General features: G+C 41.6%; 1 protein-coding gene across 1 annotated transcript in view; it reads right to left on the reverse strand.

Annotated features, from left to right (window-relative positions):
* The window catches only part of fbxw7 (F-box and WD repeat domain containing 7), a 122,866-nt gene extending 104,672 nt beyond the window's left edge, over positions 1-18,194 (reverse strand). The window contains exons 1-2 of the mRNA XM_085781956.1: positions 17,509-18,194; positions 1,757-1,865 (exon numbers count right to left, since the gene is read on the reverse strand). The gene's annotated coding sequence lies outside the window, so the exon portion shown is untranslated. The remainder of the gene's footprint in view (positions 1-1,756; positions 1,866-17,508) is intronic.
* Positions 18,195-19,593: the final 1,399 nt, after the last annotated feature.

The following is a 19,593-nucleotide window of genomic DNA, read 5'->3' on the forward strand; positions in this document are numbered from 1 at the left end:
AGTCGTCATGCTCCTCCGTCCTCGGCTCTCTGGGTGAGGTGGGACCACCACACACTCACAGTGAAGAGAAGAAGAGCAGAGGGACTGCACCGGGCGCCATGCGGGGCCAGGTGAGGTGAAGGATAACTGAGAATAACTGTTGCTGGACTTGACTGCAAGTGCAATCAAAAGTAAAGAGGCCACTCAGACCTTTATCAAACCATTTGCTCAACAAGCAACAAACAAACAGAGAGTCGATCTGTGAGAAATCAAATGTCCCGGGGAAAAAAAACAGTCCATGGTCCAAAAAACGTTAGTGTCTGCTGTAGTTAAGGCTGAGAGCTGCTTACAGTGAACTGACACAGAAATATGTGTGATTTGATATTGCAAAATATAACATGAACCGCAGATACGCATTTTTCTCTCTTGCTGTTTAGTATCACAAAACTTGATTTGTTATTTTGTCACAGGCCTAATCTGCATCTCATCAACATTCAGCCAGCAAATATGTTACTAAATGTTCCAACACACTGAGGAGAGAGAGAAAAAATGATCCCAGGCAACAGTTAGCTGTCTCTCAATGTGTGACCTTTGGTAGACTTCAATTTACCTTGGATGCAGAGGAAGGTAGTTTATTGTAAACATTCAACTGTAAATTGGTTTCTAATGGCAGATAATGAGTCTTGATGATGACACATAATCTGCTATTCGGTATCACATCAAGCAAGATAAATGGCAGAATCTAAAAAATAAATAAATAAACGTATTCTAATTATTTTGTCTGTCAGATGGTTATTGGCTGTCTTCAGGACAAAGATGTTCTCACAGAGCAGAGCAAGAGGTCTTTTATCCCACAGGAAATCATGAGCAACCTGAACGCCAACGTGCTGCTGCCATGGAAACACTGATAAGCCAAAAGATGCAATGACTTCTGAAAAATCCTCAAAGTGCTCCAACATAGATCAGGGATCCAAACGCTTATCCGTCACACTTGAGAGGGGTTTCGTGTGAGACGTTTCCTCATCTCAAATCTACTGGTCGCCTTCCAGGACTGACCGAAAGATGAATCTATCATCTGTGACATCACTGCACATTTACTTTTCCCCCACATTATTTTTTTAACAGTTAATTAGATGAGCCACATTTGAATAAGGTGAATGTTTCCTGATGGCAGAAGCCATTTCCTCCTTTTCTCTTATAATTATTATCAAATAGGAAGGTCTTTCTTAGAAATACCCCAGTAATTTACAAATAAATACTAGCTAATGTTTAGGAATATGATGCAGAGAGGTTCAAGGAAAGCAGAAGGAAGATAAAGACAATATTTCACTATTTTAGAAAAGAAAAATGCAAAAATATCTGACAAAGAGGTGCTCTTAGAGGTGTCAGTCTTAGAGAAGGAACCAATTTCTAATCTATGTCAGAGGAAAAGAAAGAAGAAACACTGTGGAGTTAAACATGACCATATCTCTCCATCCCATTCATCAAAATATGTTTGTATTTATGTGTAATTTCCAATTGAATAATTTAAGCCTCGTCCTATGCAGCATGCTGAAATAAACCAGCTATGAAAAAGTAACTAGTACATTGTACAACTTAATTCAATTGCTGAAGGGCAGTGAGGCTGTCCAAGTGAGTGCTGAGGCCTGAGGCTCAGCAGAACAATGGAAAATTGAAGACAGAGTGGTTTTAAAGCAGAAGAAAAAAATAATAAAATAAAGCACTACAAACATCAGTAAAGAAACAGTTTCATATAAAGACACAGAAGGGGCCAAACCTGTCACTCAAGGGCCTGCAGCGTGTTATCTGCAGTGCCGCAGACCTTTCCCCTTTGAAGTGTTGCTGAGCCACCGACTGAGCCAGGGGCGGCAGCGAAAGGTGGGAAGCTGGAGAAAGTGTAGAGAAAAGCAATAAAAAAGGTTAGAAAACAACTGTGAGGTACAAAAGATACAACAACAGCAGCAGCAGCAGAAATACAAACAAAGAAAAACCTGTAAACGTTCATGTTGTAGTGATGTCGGGAAAAAAAACGCACCTCAGAGACCATCTAGTGCAATTTTGTTCAGAGCAGAGCTAAAAAATTTGGGGGGTCACACAGCAGCAGCAGCAGCAGCACTCACGTCATTGTTTTGTTTTTTCTATTTTTACATCATGTTTACAGAGGCCAGCTTTTCCTTTTACGGAGAAATAAAGAAAGCATATGGTAGCCATGTGTTGTGTGGAGAGAGAGGGACACACTCGGATGACAACAACAAGAAAAAAAAAAGTGAGGAAAGTGAAGTGATGGGGTTGTTTTGCCCGGTCCCTCTGTTCACTGCCACTGTCCCTACAGGATTATCCTCTAATAGACTTAAAGGCACTTTAACTGAGCTGCCAGCTGCCGACGTCCCTGACGGAAAGCCACCCAGGTCAAGTCTGAGGGAGGATATCCTACCATGACAATGCACGACACATTCCTATAGCGCTCTCAGTTCTTCATCACAGTCCTACTCCCTGGTTCTTTAACTTTAAATTCATGGAGGTGTCAGCATCAAGTGTTTTCATCCTGGGAAGCTAAAACATCCTCTTAAAAGGGATAGTTCACCCAAAATTCAAATTTCACTCATTATCTACTCACCCTCATGTCAACTAAGGGCTGGGAGAATTTTCAGAGTCCTCCATGCCTTCTCGGAGTTACGGGGGGGTCCATGCAGCAGTATTTGTCCATATAATGGTTGTGATTGGGGCTCACTTTTCTTCGTCCAAAAAGACACACCAAAAAACATCCAAATACCTCCATGCTGCTCGTCTGTAATGTCCCTCTGGTATTGAAGCCCCGACATGAGAAATTGTTCCGCCGGTCAGTGCAAATCACGCAAGATTTCCACTGACACAGGAAGAGCAGTGAACTGAGACACTAGGAGCTTCCGCTACAAACAAGCTTAAAATATAGACTTATTTAATTTTTTTCGGAACAATTTCTCATGTCGGGGCTTCAATACAAGAGGGACATTACAGACGAGCACTATGGAGGTATTTGGATGTTTTTTGGTGTGTCTTTTTGGACGAAGAAAAGTGAGGCCCATTCGCAACCGTCATATGGACATGCAGTGCTGCGCCGAACCCCGCTGTAACTCCGAGAAGGCACGGAGGACTCTGAAACTTCTCCCAGCCCTTAGTCGACATGAGGCTGAGTAGATAATGAGTGAAATTTGAATTTTGGGTGAACTATCCCTTTAATCAATTAGTTTACTGACAGAAAACAAAACTATTTTGATGCTAAAACCAACAGTCAGGGCCCAAAATTACTGTTATTTGACGTCATGTTTGTGTCGAGTATTGACTCCCGTGTCTGTCAACTCCTGAAATATTCTCCTCTTTAGCTGCGGGTGAGCACAGTGGAGCATTTAGCAGCTTTTTACCAATTTTGTCCATTCACTGTCACTGAGCATGTGGTGCAAAGTGGGTTTTTGTTGTGTTTTTTTTTAGAGCCATTTCACTGACAACAGTTTCCTGCTGTGACCGAAAATGATACTGAGAGCAGCGAGCGTGAACCAAGACAGTGAAACTGATGATGACCATCCAGCTAAACAATGAGCTGAAACTCGCTTCAAAAATGTCGGTAAAGCCGAGCCGAGCCGAGCGGCGCTGCAGATTCGGGTTATTATTCTCTGTGGGTTCGCTGCCACAAGGGAAAAAAAAAAACTTTCACATCGGTCACTGTATTCACACTGACATTCAATATCTAACCATAAAAATGCAGATTATAGTCGCTTTAAAGCTGTCAACTTCCCGTAAGATGCATTTTAGAGTTACAGTAAATGAGAACAGCGGCAGAGCAGAGCAGCTCCAGCAGACAGACAGTCTACCTACTATAACTTTGATAAACAGTGCATTATTCATGTAGAAGAACAGGAATGTGGGACAAGACAGCGTGATCTACATAACTCCAAAATCAGCAATTTCAAGCCAATTTTTCTGCTGTAATACATCACCTTAGAAAAGCCGAAACATCTCTGTTAACACAATGCACAGACTCCTCAGACTAAATACTGAATTTTAGACCTAATTTCTGAAAAGTGCCTCAGGTGATTTTATGGCGCGGTAGAAATTACTAGCATGGTAAATTCCTAATGTGTGTAGAAAAACTATTATTAACATGCAACAATGCAGTCCGGTCACGGTTATTATGAGCCACATTTACTTCTCTCAGAGCATTTTTGGAGACAATATTAAAAGGACAAAGCGATGAAAAGTGTGTCAGCCGTAGACACCTGCGTGCAGGGAAGAGACAAGGACAGGATGCTGCTGTACTGACGTTTTCATTTCTTGTGGAATTTGGAAATGAATAATTAGGTCAGTCGTTCACCGTCCTTGTCCACAGAGAGGACAGACACTCGCTGGTTTCCACCCCCTAAGGCATCTAATCATGGATTAATTTAGACATTTCCCATCTTATTAATAGAGGGGATCGGCAATAACTCTTTCCAGTGCACCAGTGTGTATATGACACTGATTTTTATAACCGACTCCTTTCCGGGCTGATGAAATTTGCCGGTGGATGATGATTTCAGAGATCAACAAACACAGAGATATTGACATGTTGTGTCTTTTACCAAAGTCAAACACTGTGTATTTGTCTTGTTTTCCCCCCATTGCAGCAGCAGCGCAACAAGTGTTGACTGTCACTGAATCGCTGTTTGTCTGAAGGTGCCACGCTGCGATGTGATGTGATTAAAGATCACAACAGTCACACATCACTTAGTTTTATTTCTTATCCTGGTGTTTTTTTTTACAAACATTGTAAAGGCAGCTTTTGGCTCACAGAGACGTGACAGGACTGTCAACAAAGAATGGACAATTTCACAGCATCACAAGACAAAAATCTGACTGTGGAGAAGATCACGCAGCCCTAAATTTTTCCCCCTTTTATTTATGCAAATGTGATCCTGATCTGGTTGTCAGGTCGGTCTGCTTATGTAGTTGTTGTAGCTGTCGGTCGCTTGGTTACGGGGAAATCTGCCACTACTGATTGTCCATCCACAAATCACTGAACTTGCAACAGAGACTGTCTTAAAATCCAGTGTTTATTAAAGACAGATTCACATTTCGTGGAAACGACACTGATCGTTATCATTGTTCAAAACCAACTAAGCTGGAAAACCGCGGTTTAGTTAACACACAAACAAAGACACACAGCAATCTGGAAGATGAACAAATTCATTTCACACAGCATTGGCTCCATATAATCAAAGGCAACCGGCTCTCATCCAGGAAAAATACACCAATCAGAGGAAACCCATAATTACTGGTGTCCTCCCTGTTTGATTGTTGGTTTTGTTTGTCCTTCATTTCTATTCATATTATTCAAACCATCTCCTTCTACGGACCTTAAATCATACAGACGGTGCACGGAAACTTTCCTTGAAAAGGAATTTCTAGTCTGTGCACTGATTTTTTTTATTGCACAACAGTATTTGATCAATTGTGTGAAGACAGTCACTGGGCGTCAGAATTTTTCCAATCAACACAACCATGCTATTATCCTTTCAAGTAGGGCTGTGCAGTGAATCAAAACGTTATCACAGTCACAACTGACCCAGATGTAAGGGAGCATGTACACACTGTTGCACAGAGCCATTAAAAAATAAAAGTAGAAATTCTCCTTTTTTTCCAGTTTCAGTAACATAAAAAAAATTGTGACTCAAGTTGCACTAAATGCCAAAATAATCACAGCACCATCTGCAAGAAAGACAGCTGGATTTCTCACGAGTCAGAGTCAATCTAGTCAGACTCCAAGCTCTTCTTAACTTGTGGCCAAACCAATCTGCATCTTATGAAGGAGGAACTACTGACAGCCACAGGCATGTCGCATGGCCCTTTTCCACTAGTGCTACTCGGCTTGACTCAGTTTTTTTTTACTTTTCCACTAGAGATACTTAGTGCCTGATACAAGTGTATAATCTAATCCAGCCATTATAACTGATCATTATTGGTCAAGCACAAAGAGCCACGAGGCCAACAACAATCTTAAAAAGTTGTTTTGTCATATAAAATGAGAAGATGGCTACACAGGGGCAGCTGGTGTTATGATAAATCAATAGTGTTGATTTAGTCCAGTCAGAATAAACGTGTTAATCACCACAACTGATTAACAACAAAATAAAATGCATTAAGTATAATAGTGAGTGACTGAAATACCTTTTACTATTGTAACGAATATGGGAATGCCAAAATAAAGAGGAAACATTTCTCTTGTCCTCTTCTCAAGGTTAATGATTTTGCACTCTTCCCAGCATTAGGACACATATACTGACTTTTTTTGCTTTAAAAAAATCTTATATTGGCAGAGATGTTTGTTAACCCCCCCCCCCAATGCCCAAAGTTACGCCCTTGACCTGATACCTGGTACTTTCTTTGGTAGGCAAGGCAATCTTATTTGTGTAGCCCTGCATTTTTACCAACAGTTTGGCTCAAAGGGCTTTACATGGCATCATAACAACATCCTCTGCCCTTAGACCCTCACATCGACTGAGGAAAAACTCCCTGACGCCTCAGCCGAGGTCCCAAGCAGACCGATCCGATACTTAAATGTGACGTCAACCAACTGCCGGCCACTGATTGGACCAGAGTGTCGTCACCAGATCATAACCCGCTATTTCACAAAAAAAACCACCAGTAGCAGCGCCGACCACTGATCTGAGACCGTCATTATTCTTTCACACGAGTTAAACGGCTGCTGTGCGTTTGGTGGCTGACAGGGGGAACAAAAAAAGAGAGCAAGTACTCAGTTGTAATGGAAAATGACCTAAATCGAGTCGAGTAGAGTAGAGTTGTAACAGTGTAGTGGAAAAGTGCTTTATCAGAGGAGTTAATAGTAATCAATAGATCAAAGAAAGACCCTGAAAGCTTTTCACTCTTCCCCTTTGGCAAGAGTTTGTTTTACCAGGTGGCCAAACTGTGAGTGATGCAGAATCTGATTGGTTGAAGTTAGTGAGGGGGGGCAGACAGATGGTTCATCTAATCACCTGAAAAGTATTTATTTATTTATTTATTTTTTAAATCACCTGCCCTTTCCCAAACTGTTTCAAACATAAATCTTTCCCAGATGGAAAAGTCTGCGTAACAAACCATCTGGCACATCAGGTTGCAAATGCTACGGGAGCAGAAACGCTGTGAGAGTGGATTCGCCCGTCTCTCGGAAAAAAAAAAAACCTTAGGTTCACGACTTTGCCCCCAATATTCAGCGTGAAGAAGGAGCGGATGAATAAAAGCACTCAAGCGATCACAAGTTGTGGACGGCCGCTGCAGCGCACAATCTTATAACAAAACCAACACAGACAAGGACTTATAGAGAAAACCACAAAGTGCATCACCACCATCGAGTCAGAGCAGCATATAAACCCACCAGAGTTCAGTGCGCAGTCTAAAAGGTTTGCTCATGAGATTTCTAACAACGTCCTCTCGGGGCCATGAGACAGTGGGGGACCCCCCGACCGGGCCTGTAAGAGAAGCCTCCATTCACAAGGACACAGCCGTTTCCTTGCCAACAGGACCTCCGCTGGGAGAGGCCTCCCTCCTTTTTTTTTTTTTTCTCTCTCATCCAGCACCTCTGCTGCTGCAGTCTCAGAGAAGGAAGGACTGGTGGTGGTGGTGGGGCATTTGAGAGGGAACGAGTTGTGGGTGGCGGGCGCCGCGGCAGAAGAGTTTCTAACTGTTTTGGAAAATAGATGGAAAAGGTTTTGAGCTGAAAGCCTCCAGAGCCTCCGCGTAGTCGGAGACAGGAAATAATAACACCGAGGCTGGAGATGGGTCTGCTACTTCCACCCGCCCCATTCACACCGGCAGCACATCAGTCTGAATGTATGAGGGCAGTGAATGATTACTGACTGCTTCACATTATCATTGAAATTACAAGGATCTTAGTAATAAAGCTTCATAGATGACTGCATCTTACACACAGCACATGTTTAAATTTCTGTGTATGTGTGTATATGATATATGTTGGCAGCTTTTTCTGTATGTTTTATTCATCTATGGTATTTATTGATGTTTTCTTTGTCTTTTTTTGCCTTGACTTATTCCTTTAAAATTCTTTTAAAACTTTTTAACTCTTTTAACTCCGTCTGACTCCTGGGGGACTAATTCCTATTGTACGCAGCTTGTCTGTGCACAAAATGGCAAAACAAAGTTCTTGAATCTCTTGAATCTTGACTGAATATTTTGGGGTTTCTAGACTTAAGATGACGTATTTTCTGCAGAGTTGCAAGTGCAAACCAAGTACAAGTCGGTGGTCTGAAAAAAAAAACGAAGAGAAAAAAAAGGACTGTCAGAAGTACGTGTCAGTCTCTCGTGTATGAGAATGTGAAGTCTGATCCTGAGCCGGGGTGAAGCGAAACAAAACAGAACATGTAGTCATTGTCTGACAGCCAGGTGAGGTGGAAGATGAGATGAACTTCCTCCTAAAATGTAAATCATTCAATGAAATAAGGAACATTTACTTTGAGTAGACACAGACTCCTCTCTGTAAGAAGAACGCCGTCCCATCACTTGTTCCTGTAAACACAACCAGTGAAAGGCCACTGGAAGAGCTAAAGAAAAAAAAACCTGAGATTGTTCTGCACCACAGCACCAAGAAACAGAACAGAAGGTATCCCTCACAGGACGGGATTAAGAAACACTCTCCTATCCATATTTGACCTTATCATGATTTTGAACTATAATATTATGACAGTTTTGGTCCCACAGCTCCGCTTCCTCTCGTCCCTGCGCTGTGTCACCCAGTGCTCACACTACAGTCCACATCAAAGTGAAATCCTTGAGAGATTCCTCTCTGTGTTCATTAACCAACTCAGAACTACATGGCACAACACTGAATTATTAACGTGCTCCTTGTGCCTGACAGAAACAGAGCAGAGGGCCATTCACAACTGCATGACACACTCATGCTTGTAAGAAATCTCCAGTAAGAAATCCTCAGTGAGAGAATTCAAATTTACCAAGGGAAGAGATTTAAGAAATCTAGTAACAAAATGGGATTACAGATGGCGAAATAGGACAGTGAAAGCATGAGATAATGTTTTGCATTAACGTCTGTTAAAGAATAAGCAACATATATTGATAGTGAATGACTGGAGGGTGTGAGAAGTGAATAAATTAATAACAAACAAATTAAAGAAGGTGAGAAGAGACAGAGATTTCACATTGCACAGAAAGAGGTCTAACGTTGCAATTGAAACTTCACATAAAACCTGAACAAAAAACAATATTAAGTGTAAATAATATTTATATCAGTGCTGCAGTGCATTATCTGACTGATGTATGAAAACACTCGTCTTCATAGACAACAGCTTCCCTCCGGTGTTCGACCACAAACACACGGGCTCTCTCCTGATACCTCACCAGCAGCAGCAGCTATTAAATGCTAGGTTTGGTTTAATAACAGTACTTCTGTGATAGAACTGGGGGATTATTATTATTACATCACAATGTTTACTGATTTTTTTTTCCAATATCAAACTAGAAGCTATTCACACTTCCCACAGGTTCAACAATGTATGAAGCCACCGTTCTCATAATGAGCGTAAAAGCAAATGTTAGCATTCGTGTGGCCGGTAACAGCTACATGAGGGACTGTGAGGTCTCTGCTCTGATCCCAGGACAAGAGGAAACAGTATGACAGTAATAAAACATATGCAGATGCATGTTTGTATCAACCAGTCGAGCTGCAGGAAATATGGTCACACAACCTCTCCTTCTCTCTCTGTGTTACAGCACTGAACGATGGCAGTGATGGTCCTTCTATGATTTATCCTATAAGGGATTTGTATCAAAGAGGAACTATGCTAGGTTTTTACTTTAATTAAACAGCTGTGGAGTAATTGTGATGGTTTAATAAATTACTTGTAACTTGTTACGAGGGAGAACGGAGGCTCTCTGCCTTCCATCGAGCGTCTCTTGGCTGAAAACCAACCTTGTAAGATCTGAGCTGCCGACCCGGTGTCCCAGCTCTCGTCTCTGCAGCACCGCGACACCTGTAATCTCTTGTTTATGACAGATAAAACTACACAAATATACACTTCGTAACATCGTATATGATGTATAACGTTGTCTACCGCTCTATTGATTGATTTCTCGCCGGCTTCGTTGTAAACAAATGCACATGGCCAGGAGGAGGGTTAGCAACACAGCGGAAAAGCGACCGGACTTGCATAGTTCCCCTTTAATTGTGTCAAAATCAGTGTTTCAGTTCTTAAGTAAATATAGAAAATACATGTTTTGTATCATCATCACTGAAATCTTTGACTCCGCTCATCAATTTATAACTTAGATCTCTAGTCCAACTCAATGTTTGTGCCAAATTTCCGACCTCGGCTGTCGGTCGGCAGCACTGAGATCTGTCAGTTTATCTGCCTCTTTTCCAGTAATTACCTTAAACCTTGGTCAGTGTTGTGTTTTTTTACTCCCTGTAACATCCCCAACAACAACAGTACGGTGGTTTTGCGCTGAGCTGAGCTTTGAGAACACAAGGTAATCAGTGCGTTATCACCTGGCTCAGCTACTTTATCTGTGTGGGCTGTGTTCCTGTTGCTGCTGCTGCTACTGCAACTTGCTGGCTAAGACCAGTAAAATAAATAAATAAATAAACAAAGTCTGAGAGCTAAAGTGTTTTTCTGGAGATGGGTGTGAATATAAAAGCCCTGTCATGTGTTTTAATATCCAAATGTCTGACCTGCCTGAACCATCTCTCTCTCCCTCTCTGTTCCAGGTCTGAATGCCGTCCATTCCTACTGCTGCTGCTGCTGCTGCTGCTTAATGACTTTCTTATATAAAATACAACCGAGACGGGAGATCCCTCTCTCCTCAGGGCGACTTGGACCTCCCCACGGAAAAGCCCTTTAATTTCCTTTTCCCTTGATCTCACTTTCTCTCTCAAGTGCCTGTGCCCACACACACACACACACACACACACACACACACACAATGCCTATAACAACAGGCTGAACTTTTGCAGAACCTGTTCGTGTAATCTCTTTTCCTCTTCAAACTGATTTGCACCATTTCATTTCCTTCTTCCATTATTGCCCCGTTTACCAGCACCAGGCCTCACACAACAACTCACTCACACCTGCTGTCTGCCTTTTTCACTCCCTAATGCTCCACATCTACACCTCGTCCTTCTCCTCCTCACAACCTCTCGTCTCGTCTTGTTTTTTAGCGACCCGTTGATTTCCTGAATTTGTTAATTTGGATGAGAAACAAACGAGGCAGCTGAGAAAAAAGAAGCACGTGATTAACAAGACCGACGCAAATATCACTTCTCGCTTTGAGTCTCTCATCTAAATTCAAAAGTCTGCTGCGACAGCAATCGCTTCACCACTTGAAAACCTAACCCCCCACACACATGATGAACACTTGCTTCCTCTCTCTTTCTCTCTCTCAAGTCTCTTTACCTGTGAAAAAAATCCTCAAAACCATTTTGACTATTACATCCAACTTGTTTTCCCCTTTTTTCTTGCTCTCTGGACTCTTTATCATCATCAATTCCTCAATCAAGCCGATGTCACGAACCACTCATTATCTTCTCCTTCTCAGACCCAACGTGCCAGTATCTCCTCCTCGCACAGTGTTTTGGTTTCCCAGAAGACCTGGAGGACTGCCCGTTCTGGTCAGACTGCACTTCACTGCATCGCTCCAACCACTCCACCACTTCAACACAGAAGCTGCTTCTCTCTTCTCCTCTCCTCAGTCCACATTCTTCTAGTCCTTTTGCACCGACTCTAAACACCATCGACCAGCTGGTTTCTGCCATCTTCGGTGACCTGGGGTTATTTCCCATGTGTGGCAGGATAAACTTAAAACGTCTACTCCCACTGCCTCTTCTGGCTCTGATAAAGAAACGCTTCATTTTGAAACACTGCTTGCAGCCCTGAGTTTAAAAAATCTCTGACTGTAACCTGGTGCTTCAGGTCCTGTCTCTCTCTCTGTTTAATACGATTCGTTCTTAGTGTGTATTAAGTGCATTTATTGCAATTGTTCTGTCATGTCATGTTTAACTCAAAGTTTCACTGAAAGTTGAGTTACACCACAGTACATTTACATGCAGAAGTAATTACTTTAAAGCATTAGAGCAGGTAAACAAACAGTATGAAAGTTGTATCACTGAGGTATAAAATCTACAAGTGGCTAAATGTGTTCAAGTCTTTAAGGTCCACATAATAAAAATCCAACATCTTCTGCTTCAACATCTTCATTGTTGAACTTTAATGCAACTTTTTTATCAACTTTTTCCCCAAAGTTGAGACATTAAGTCATTGGTTAAAGCCAAACATCAGGAACACACACTCAAAGACACACAAAAAAGTTGAGCATCCTAATGGTATCTCTCTTACAAAAAGTTCACCACAGAGCATCTGCTGGCCACTCGGACGACGACCTGCACCAGGAGCGACTTCAAAACATTTATTTTCCGAGCAGCAAACAGAGGTGAAGTCGTGCTGCTCTCCGCTTCCGCCGACTTTAAACTCTGTGTCCATTAAAGTTCGTTTTGCAGTTACATCATTTGAAGATGAGACAAGGTTTGGGAAAGCTGGTAGCCTGCCAACTTGTTATCCTGCCCAGACTAAAAAAAAAAGAAAAGTGCAGTGATGTGACTGTGACTGGTAACATGAGATTCACCTCGCAGGTTTCCCACCCTATGATTAAAACCGTCATCTACGTTTGTTTGACCCAGGTGAAAGCTTCCACTGAATTTTCTTCTGTTTGTCACTTCAATTTACTGCCAATAAACACTTTCTTTCCCCCTGTCGGTTCCCTCCCCCTCCCAACAGTGACAGGGGACAACAACACAGTACAAAGAAAACTCTTTTCGGAGAAAAACAGAAGAAAGATCCAAAGAACCTTTTACACGGTTGCAATTTCCCCATTTTCCCAATAACCGATGATTAAATGATACGTTTCATAACTGGGTTAACATTCAGAGGGATAATGCGGTTGCCTGCAGGAAATCTCTTATCAGCAACTTCCACAAAAGTTTGTGAAACAGTCTTGATCAACAGCAGTTATTAGTCTCACTCAAGCATGTTAGAGTTACAATTTGTTTTCTTTTTATTATCATTACACACAGTTCAAAGTCAGGCTACACACAGTCTCATCTCTGAGGAATGCATGACACCTGACCGCTGTCCACTATTTACACCCTTAATAACCAATCTCCCTCTGACCCCCTTCGTGTTTTGTCAATACGCGGCTTCAAAGCCAGGAAATCTCACTGTCCATATGAGAATGGTTTTAGGAAAAGGCCCTGGGGTCAGTAACACAGCAACAGTCAGGACTGTGGGAATGTGAAGCTTTCTGCAAACAAAGTCTAGGATACCCCTCGTCCCTCAGTCTCCAAGGCCTTGCAGCAATAATCACAGCCAGAAAAAGGGTATTTCATCACACGACGGATCCATGTGAACTGAAACTATGCCATTCTCGTCTTGATATTGTTGCGATATCTTTGTACTTGCCTTCTCTAGTCACTCACTATTTATAAAGCCTCCTCGACCACGGAGATGGAGGAACACACACACACACAGACATCTCGTACACACTCTCCTCACATTAAACTGTTTGCAAATAAAGGATTAAACAAATCCCCCCTCCCTGACAGGACATATTGAGTACAGTGAGTACATTTTGATTCATGTGGTCAATCCGAGGAGCAACGATAATTAACATCCTCTTTTACAGAACGTCCACATCTGTTTATTATTTGTCTCGTTCGTCTGTTCTCCAGCCCGCCGTCTTGGTCAGCTCGTAGCAGAGGCGAAGGCGATACAATCTGTAATCATCAGGCCTTTATATAAAAAACGACTATATAAAGATACTTGGTTTGCTGTCATATCAGGCAAGAATAGCCTTAAACCCACACATTTGGGAAGCTGGAAGCTGCAAAAGCTGCCGTGTAATCATCAGTCCTCCTATTGCTAAATTAGTTCAGCCTTTGTGACAGGAAACAAAGTGATCGATTATCAGACCCTGACCAGATCAGCAGTTCTGATTAATGACAATATACGTGCCATGCAGCAAGGAAGGATAAACATATTCATATGCAATATCAACACAGCGAAGGTTTAACGCACTTACAGGATCCAAAATTTACTTTAAAATCAGAGATTTTCCACTAATGTTCCTGAAAACTGGAGGTTGCGTCATCATCGCAGCTCCAACTGTCTCATTAATGTCTGTTTGCGGCCTTTCACGGCACTTTGCAAATATGCTTTCAATACATTGCTGCTTTATCAAATTAAAGGCGAAACTGAACAGGCTGACCTCCCGAGAACAAAGTGGTTGTTTTCTGTTGCCTCTAAATCAAATAAAACTGAATAATTTCGAGTGTCTGTGAAGAACATTTTCTCTTCAATGGATCTTTTCTATAAATCAGTTCCAAGAGCAGAGCACAGATATGTGGCACCTTATTTCAGACAATGTTTTATAGAGGACAAAAAGAGTATACAGATATAGTTTATGAAGTATAATGGGATTTTTTTTTTTACTTAACCCACAGATGAACAGACTGATAGAAAGACACATACAGACAGTAACTGATTCAAAAATGAGTTTCCAATGCAAGATGAACTCCTTTTTTTGAAATGTAGAATAATTATGGGAAACTCTATTGATACATAGTCAATAAAGAAAAAGTAGAAGGACACTGAGAAGAGGTTTTAAGTCATACCGTTCCTTTGTTGCAGGCTTCTTATACTTTGTAGCTGCAAGTCTATTTCTCTGTAATTGGTGAAATGCTCTCAATTATCTTCTAGATAAAAGGCAGTGAAATGAAATAAAGCCTGCCTTTAAGCTTTTGTTGACACCGTGTCAGAGAGACGTTGACTTCATCTAATGGTTTTGTCAGCCTTTTATACAGAAACCTATTCTTTAGAATCATCCGTGCAGAAAAAAGCCTTATTGACGTAGATGCAAATGTAATTTGATAAGTAAATAATAAAGTATTTGTCTACTCACACGGTGTGTAAACAACAGGTCTGTGGTTAGGCGGCTCTCTGCATTACACTGAGAACAAAAGGAAACTGCCACTAAAGATGGACTTTTATCACGCATGTTATAAAAACATATATCGCCATGAGGATGTTCTTGAAATTATCTTTCTAAATGCTAATCAAAATACAACTGACAGAAAATCATGATCTGTTCCCCTCCCCGCTTATTACGGCTTTCATTCTGAACATGACGACAGAGACACGGTTCGCCGTTTCAGTCGCGGCGAATTGATAAAAACACTCCACCGTCTCAGAAATACCAAGATTTCCAAGAGTCAGAGAGGCTGGGCGAAAGAAAATTCAGGTTTCGATCTAAAGTCGCTGCTTTTCAGTCCGAGACGTGGCTGTTTTTGTTTTTTTCCAACCTCTCATCAAAGACAGACTCGGACCTGATAGGTCAAGTGAATGCCATCACGAAGCAGTTGCATTCTCCTTGAATGGAAATGAGCGCCACTGGTCTCTAACCCCGTGCCGCCTGTGCATCCCAATCAGTCAAGGTACGTCATTCAACCTGCCTTCACAACCGCTCTACCTGACCTGGGTTTAACGTTGGGGTCAGACATCACTTTCAAAAACTGAGGCGACCACCCACCCCGACCATAACCCTTCACTTCGAGTTCTCGACTAGAAAAAACACAACACTGGACAAAGACGCCGTATGGTCAACGCAGACTAAATCAGGATGTGGAGAGAAGTGAAACTGAACCTATTTTACTTTTGCAATGCACTTTTGTTTGCAAGTCTGTTGTTTCGCACGAACGTGTAATGATCAGTCCCAAGATCTGAGTTTGCAAACACAAGGCCCGTGGCCAACCATTTACGATGTGACAGGGACAATTTGGATTGAAACTTGAGTGTGTGAGAGTCGAGTCCCAGTTGTAAACATCACATCGTGGTGTCAGAAACCTATTTAACACGTCTGGAGAAACTTTTCATGACCTGAATATATTATCATAGTGTATGGATAGAAATCACAACAATACTGATTGATATATTATTCATATATCAACTTTCTCATCATTCTTCACTGTTGTTTTTTGTTCGTCAACAAAAAGGAGGGGGAAAAAAGCTGGAAAGGAAATTATACAATGGTGAGCTGAGCTACCTACTGAAATAACTGTGAGTCTGACTGAGGTAATGCAGTGGAGGAACTGAATTGTTAGTGTTGTTCATCCCTTTGAGTTGAGGTAAACAGGCTGGTACAGACAGAGCAGCTTTGATGGATTTCAAAGACTCACAGACGTGCAATCATCTCTAGTCGGAGCTAAACAACCATGTTTATCTATGTTCTACAGCCACAACTAACAATTATTGTTAGAAATGATTCACACCTATTTTTTTTCCTATTGATGAAACATCCAAAGACTTGTCAAATAATTTTCACAGTGCAGAAGGTGACTGTTTCGTTTAGTTCAACCAGAAATGCAGGAGAAAATACACTTTAAGTTTATTTGACAAGAAAGCAGTTTAAGCAGTTGGTTATTTGGGATTTTCTTTCTACATTTTATTGAACTTTTCTGTCATTCGTCTGCAAAAGGATGCACAGTCAGATGCAAATTTAAGGGAAACTGGATTCTCCTCTATTTTCTCCTCCACATTGGCATCAATAAAGGCGGATTAAACACAGACTAACACCCCTTAATAAAAAACAAAACTGTGACGACAACACCACAGACAACTGTCTCTGTAATTAAACATTTACAAACGGTGGGATTTTGTGGCTGTACCTAATAAACTGGTCAATCCACAGTTGCTTCGACTGGAGAAGTTACAATTTATCCGAGAGAGAAACGTGACACCTGTAACTTGCAGAATCAAAAGTTTTCTGAAACACAGGCTACTTGTTTGGTCTCCCTAAACCTGCTGTCTTTGAACAAACTACAAACAGCGCTGGTTGCCATTATCCTGTTAATTGGATTTATCGAGTCGAGCCGCTGAAGTGAGTCGTAAATTAACTTCGTACAGGGTCATATTTGCACCCTGGACCGCGGAGGAAATTGATAAATTCACTTGTTAAATTTCACCGACATAATCTGAGCTCGATTAAATAAATAAAAACTCCCACTTTTATATCTCTTGTTTAATCAACGTGTTGCATGGGCTTTGAACTCCTCGCACTTCACAGCTTTGAGCTCAGTTTGTGCAGCTTCTTTTAAAAGGGCTCAGTGTTTTAGCAAAACCCCGGGTGATCCTGGCGCACAGAAAACACACAAACAAGTCCAACTTCAAACAAATTAACAATAAATAGCTGCAGCTAACAAGCCCCGGCGCGATAAAATAAGAAAATACCCCGACTTCAACTTGTTTTCATCCCGACAACAAGCTCCACATCACCGCATCACAGCGATGCTAACTCGGCTAAACCCAGCGAGAGCTACACGTTAGCCGGCTAATTAAAGCCAGGCCCCCTCGCTGCTCTGCCCGGAGGTAACACCACACCACACCACGGAAAACACCACACTTGTGATCCTGCACCTTGTTGTTGTTTTTTTACACTGTTATTTACCTCAGAAATGTGATGCTGGACAAAGGTGGTGGGGCCTCTCCTCTCCTCTCCTCTCTCCCCCTCCTCTCCTTCTTCTCCTCTCCTCTTGGTCCTGTATCCAAACCAAAAGCAGCTTGATGGTGGTGGTGGTGGTGGTGGTGGTGATGATGCTAACGCTGGAGGAGGCTCCGGTGGTGGTGAGGTATATTACGGCTCCTGCTCCGTCTCTTTGGTGGTTTCCCACCTGCAGCAGCAGCAACAACAGCAGCAGCAGCAGCTCTGAGCTCCTTCTTCTCCTTCTTGCAGCTTTCAGCAGCTTTAGCCGCGTTAGCACCATCGGCTAACTAGCATGATGCTAACGGAGGCTAGTAGCTCATTAAAGCGCCGCCGCTCCGGTAAAAACTGACGCCTGTGTCCGTCCTGCTTCCGACTCGGTTCCCTCGCTGGGCGCCGTGCGATGGCCTCCGACCGCTACAAGAGCCAAAACACGTCCAAGGAGACCGGGTTTTTTTTTTTTTTCGTTTGCCTCCCGTTCACAGCTCTTTCTCGACACCCGCCAGGTCAGCTCGCTCCTCTGCTCCGGACTCTCCACCGACTAGTGGCGCAACGTGATGACGACACGGTTTTTGTTTGCTGCTGGTGGGGGCGCTCAAATGTGATGTAATAATAATAATAACACGCTCCCAGGTGTGTTTTCGATAATAAAGTTCAGTTCAGTACAAATCATTAAAAAACCTCTGTATGATTATTTGAAACGACAACCCCCTGTTTTTCAGTTCAATTGTTTGAATAGATGTATAATATGTATATATTTTGTTCTTTTTTTGTTTGTTTGTTTTGTTTGGTGGGTGTACTATATAAAAGAAAAAGAAAATTAAGTTCAGCTCGTATGTTAAACAGTATATCTTGTGAAAATAAAAAAAAGAGCTGTTAAACATAGCCTATGATCTTTGTAAGCTGATATTGAACCACTGATATTTGGGAGTTACTTATTTATTTAGGCTAATACTATTTATCAATACTTTTTAACAGATATAAAGCTGTCTTTTGCACATTTCTGTGCTACATGTTTGTTAATCTGCTGACGCTTCTGAAGCTTTTATGTGCTGTGTAAACTTGTATTATATGTTTTTGAGGCCAAAGATGAATTTCCAAAACAGTGGACAATACGTTTTCTCTCTCTCTCTCTCTCTCTCTCTCTCTCTCTCTCTCTCTCCAACCCTCTATCTGTCTCTCTCTTTGTCTTGTTGTCACCCTTAAACCCCCTGGAGTGTTTATGGTTGTATGTTTGTGTATTAATATTGTATTTATCCTTGTTTGTATTTATCCGTGTGTAGGCCTATACCTCTGTGTTGTTGTCAATAAAGCAGGAAAAGAAAAGGAAAAAAAAGTTCAGTTTCCATCATGTATTGTGTTTTGTTAAACATGAATGAAGAAGTTGAACAAAAGATGATAAAGCTAATTTATTTGATTATTTTATCATTTAAATGTTTTAATTGTCCTTTAGCTACAGGCCTATTTGTTTCTGTTTTCCTTCTACTATTATTTTTAACTGATTTTCATCTGTAATTTTCTGTTGAAGTGCATTATCTTTCAATTAACTAACATGTCTAACAGTTGTCAATGTTAATAAATAAATAAAGGATAATAAATTAGTTAATTGATTGATTAAATCATTCCATCATCATATGGATCATATGGCAACAGTGCAGTTCATGAAACAATTGTTGCAAGAAAGAAAGCATCTCATAAAAAACAATATCCTTGAGCAGATGGGCGACAACAGCAGACGACCACGTCGGGTTCCTGTCCTGTCGGCCAAGAGCTGAAATCAGAGGCTGCACTGGACACAGGCTCAAAACAATGGAGGTTGCGGAGGCTCACAGATGGTGTGGGGTCAGCGTTTGGCATCGACAGCATGAATCTGTGGTGGTAATGGTAGTGTAATGGTCTGGGGAATATTTCCTTGGCACACTTTGAGTCCCTTAATACCTGTCAATCATGTTGTGATGAATGACAGAGACGCTCTGAGTGTTGTACAGTTTATCATCTTCAAATGTGAACTTCCAGCAGGATGATGCACCATGTCAAACAGCTAAAGTCCTC

Source organism: Trachurus japonicus, chromosome 1, assembly GCF_045865225.1.
Source record: "Trachurus japonicus isolate A0001 chromosome 1, Traja_1.0".
Classification (NCBI taxonomy): domain Eukaryota; kingdom Metazoa; phylum Chordata; class Actinopteri; order Carangiformes; family Carangidae; genus Trachurus; species Trachurus japonicus.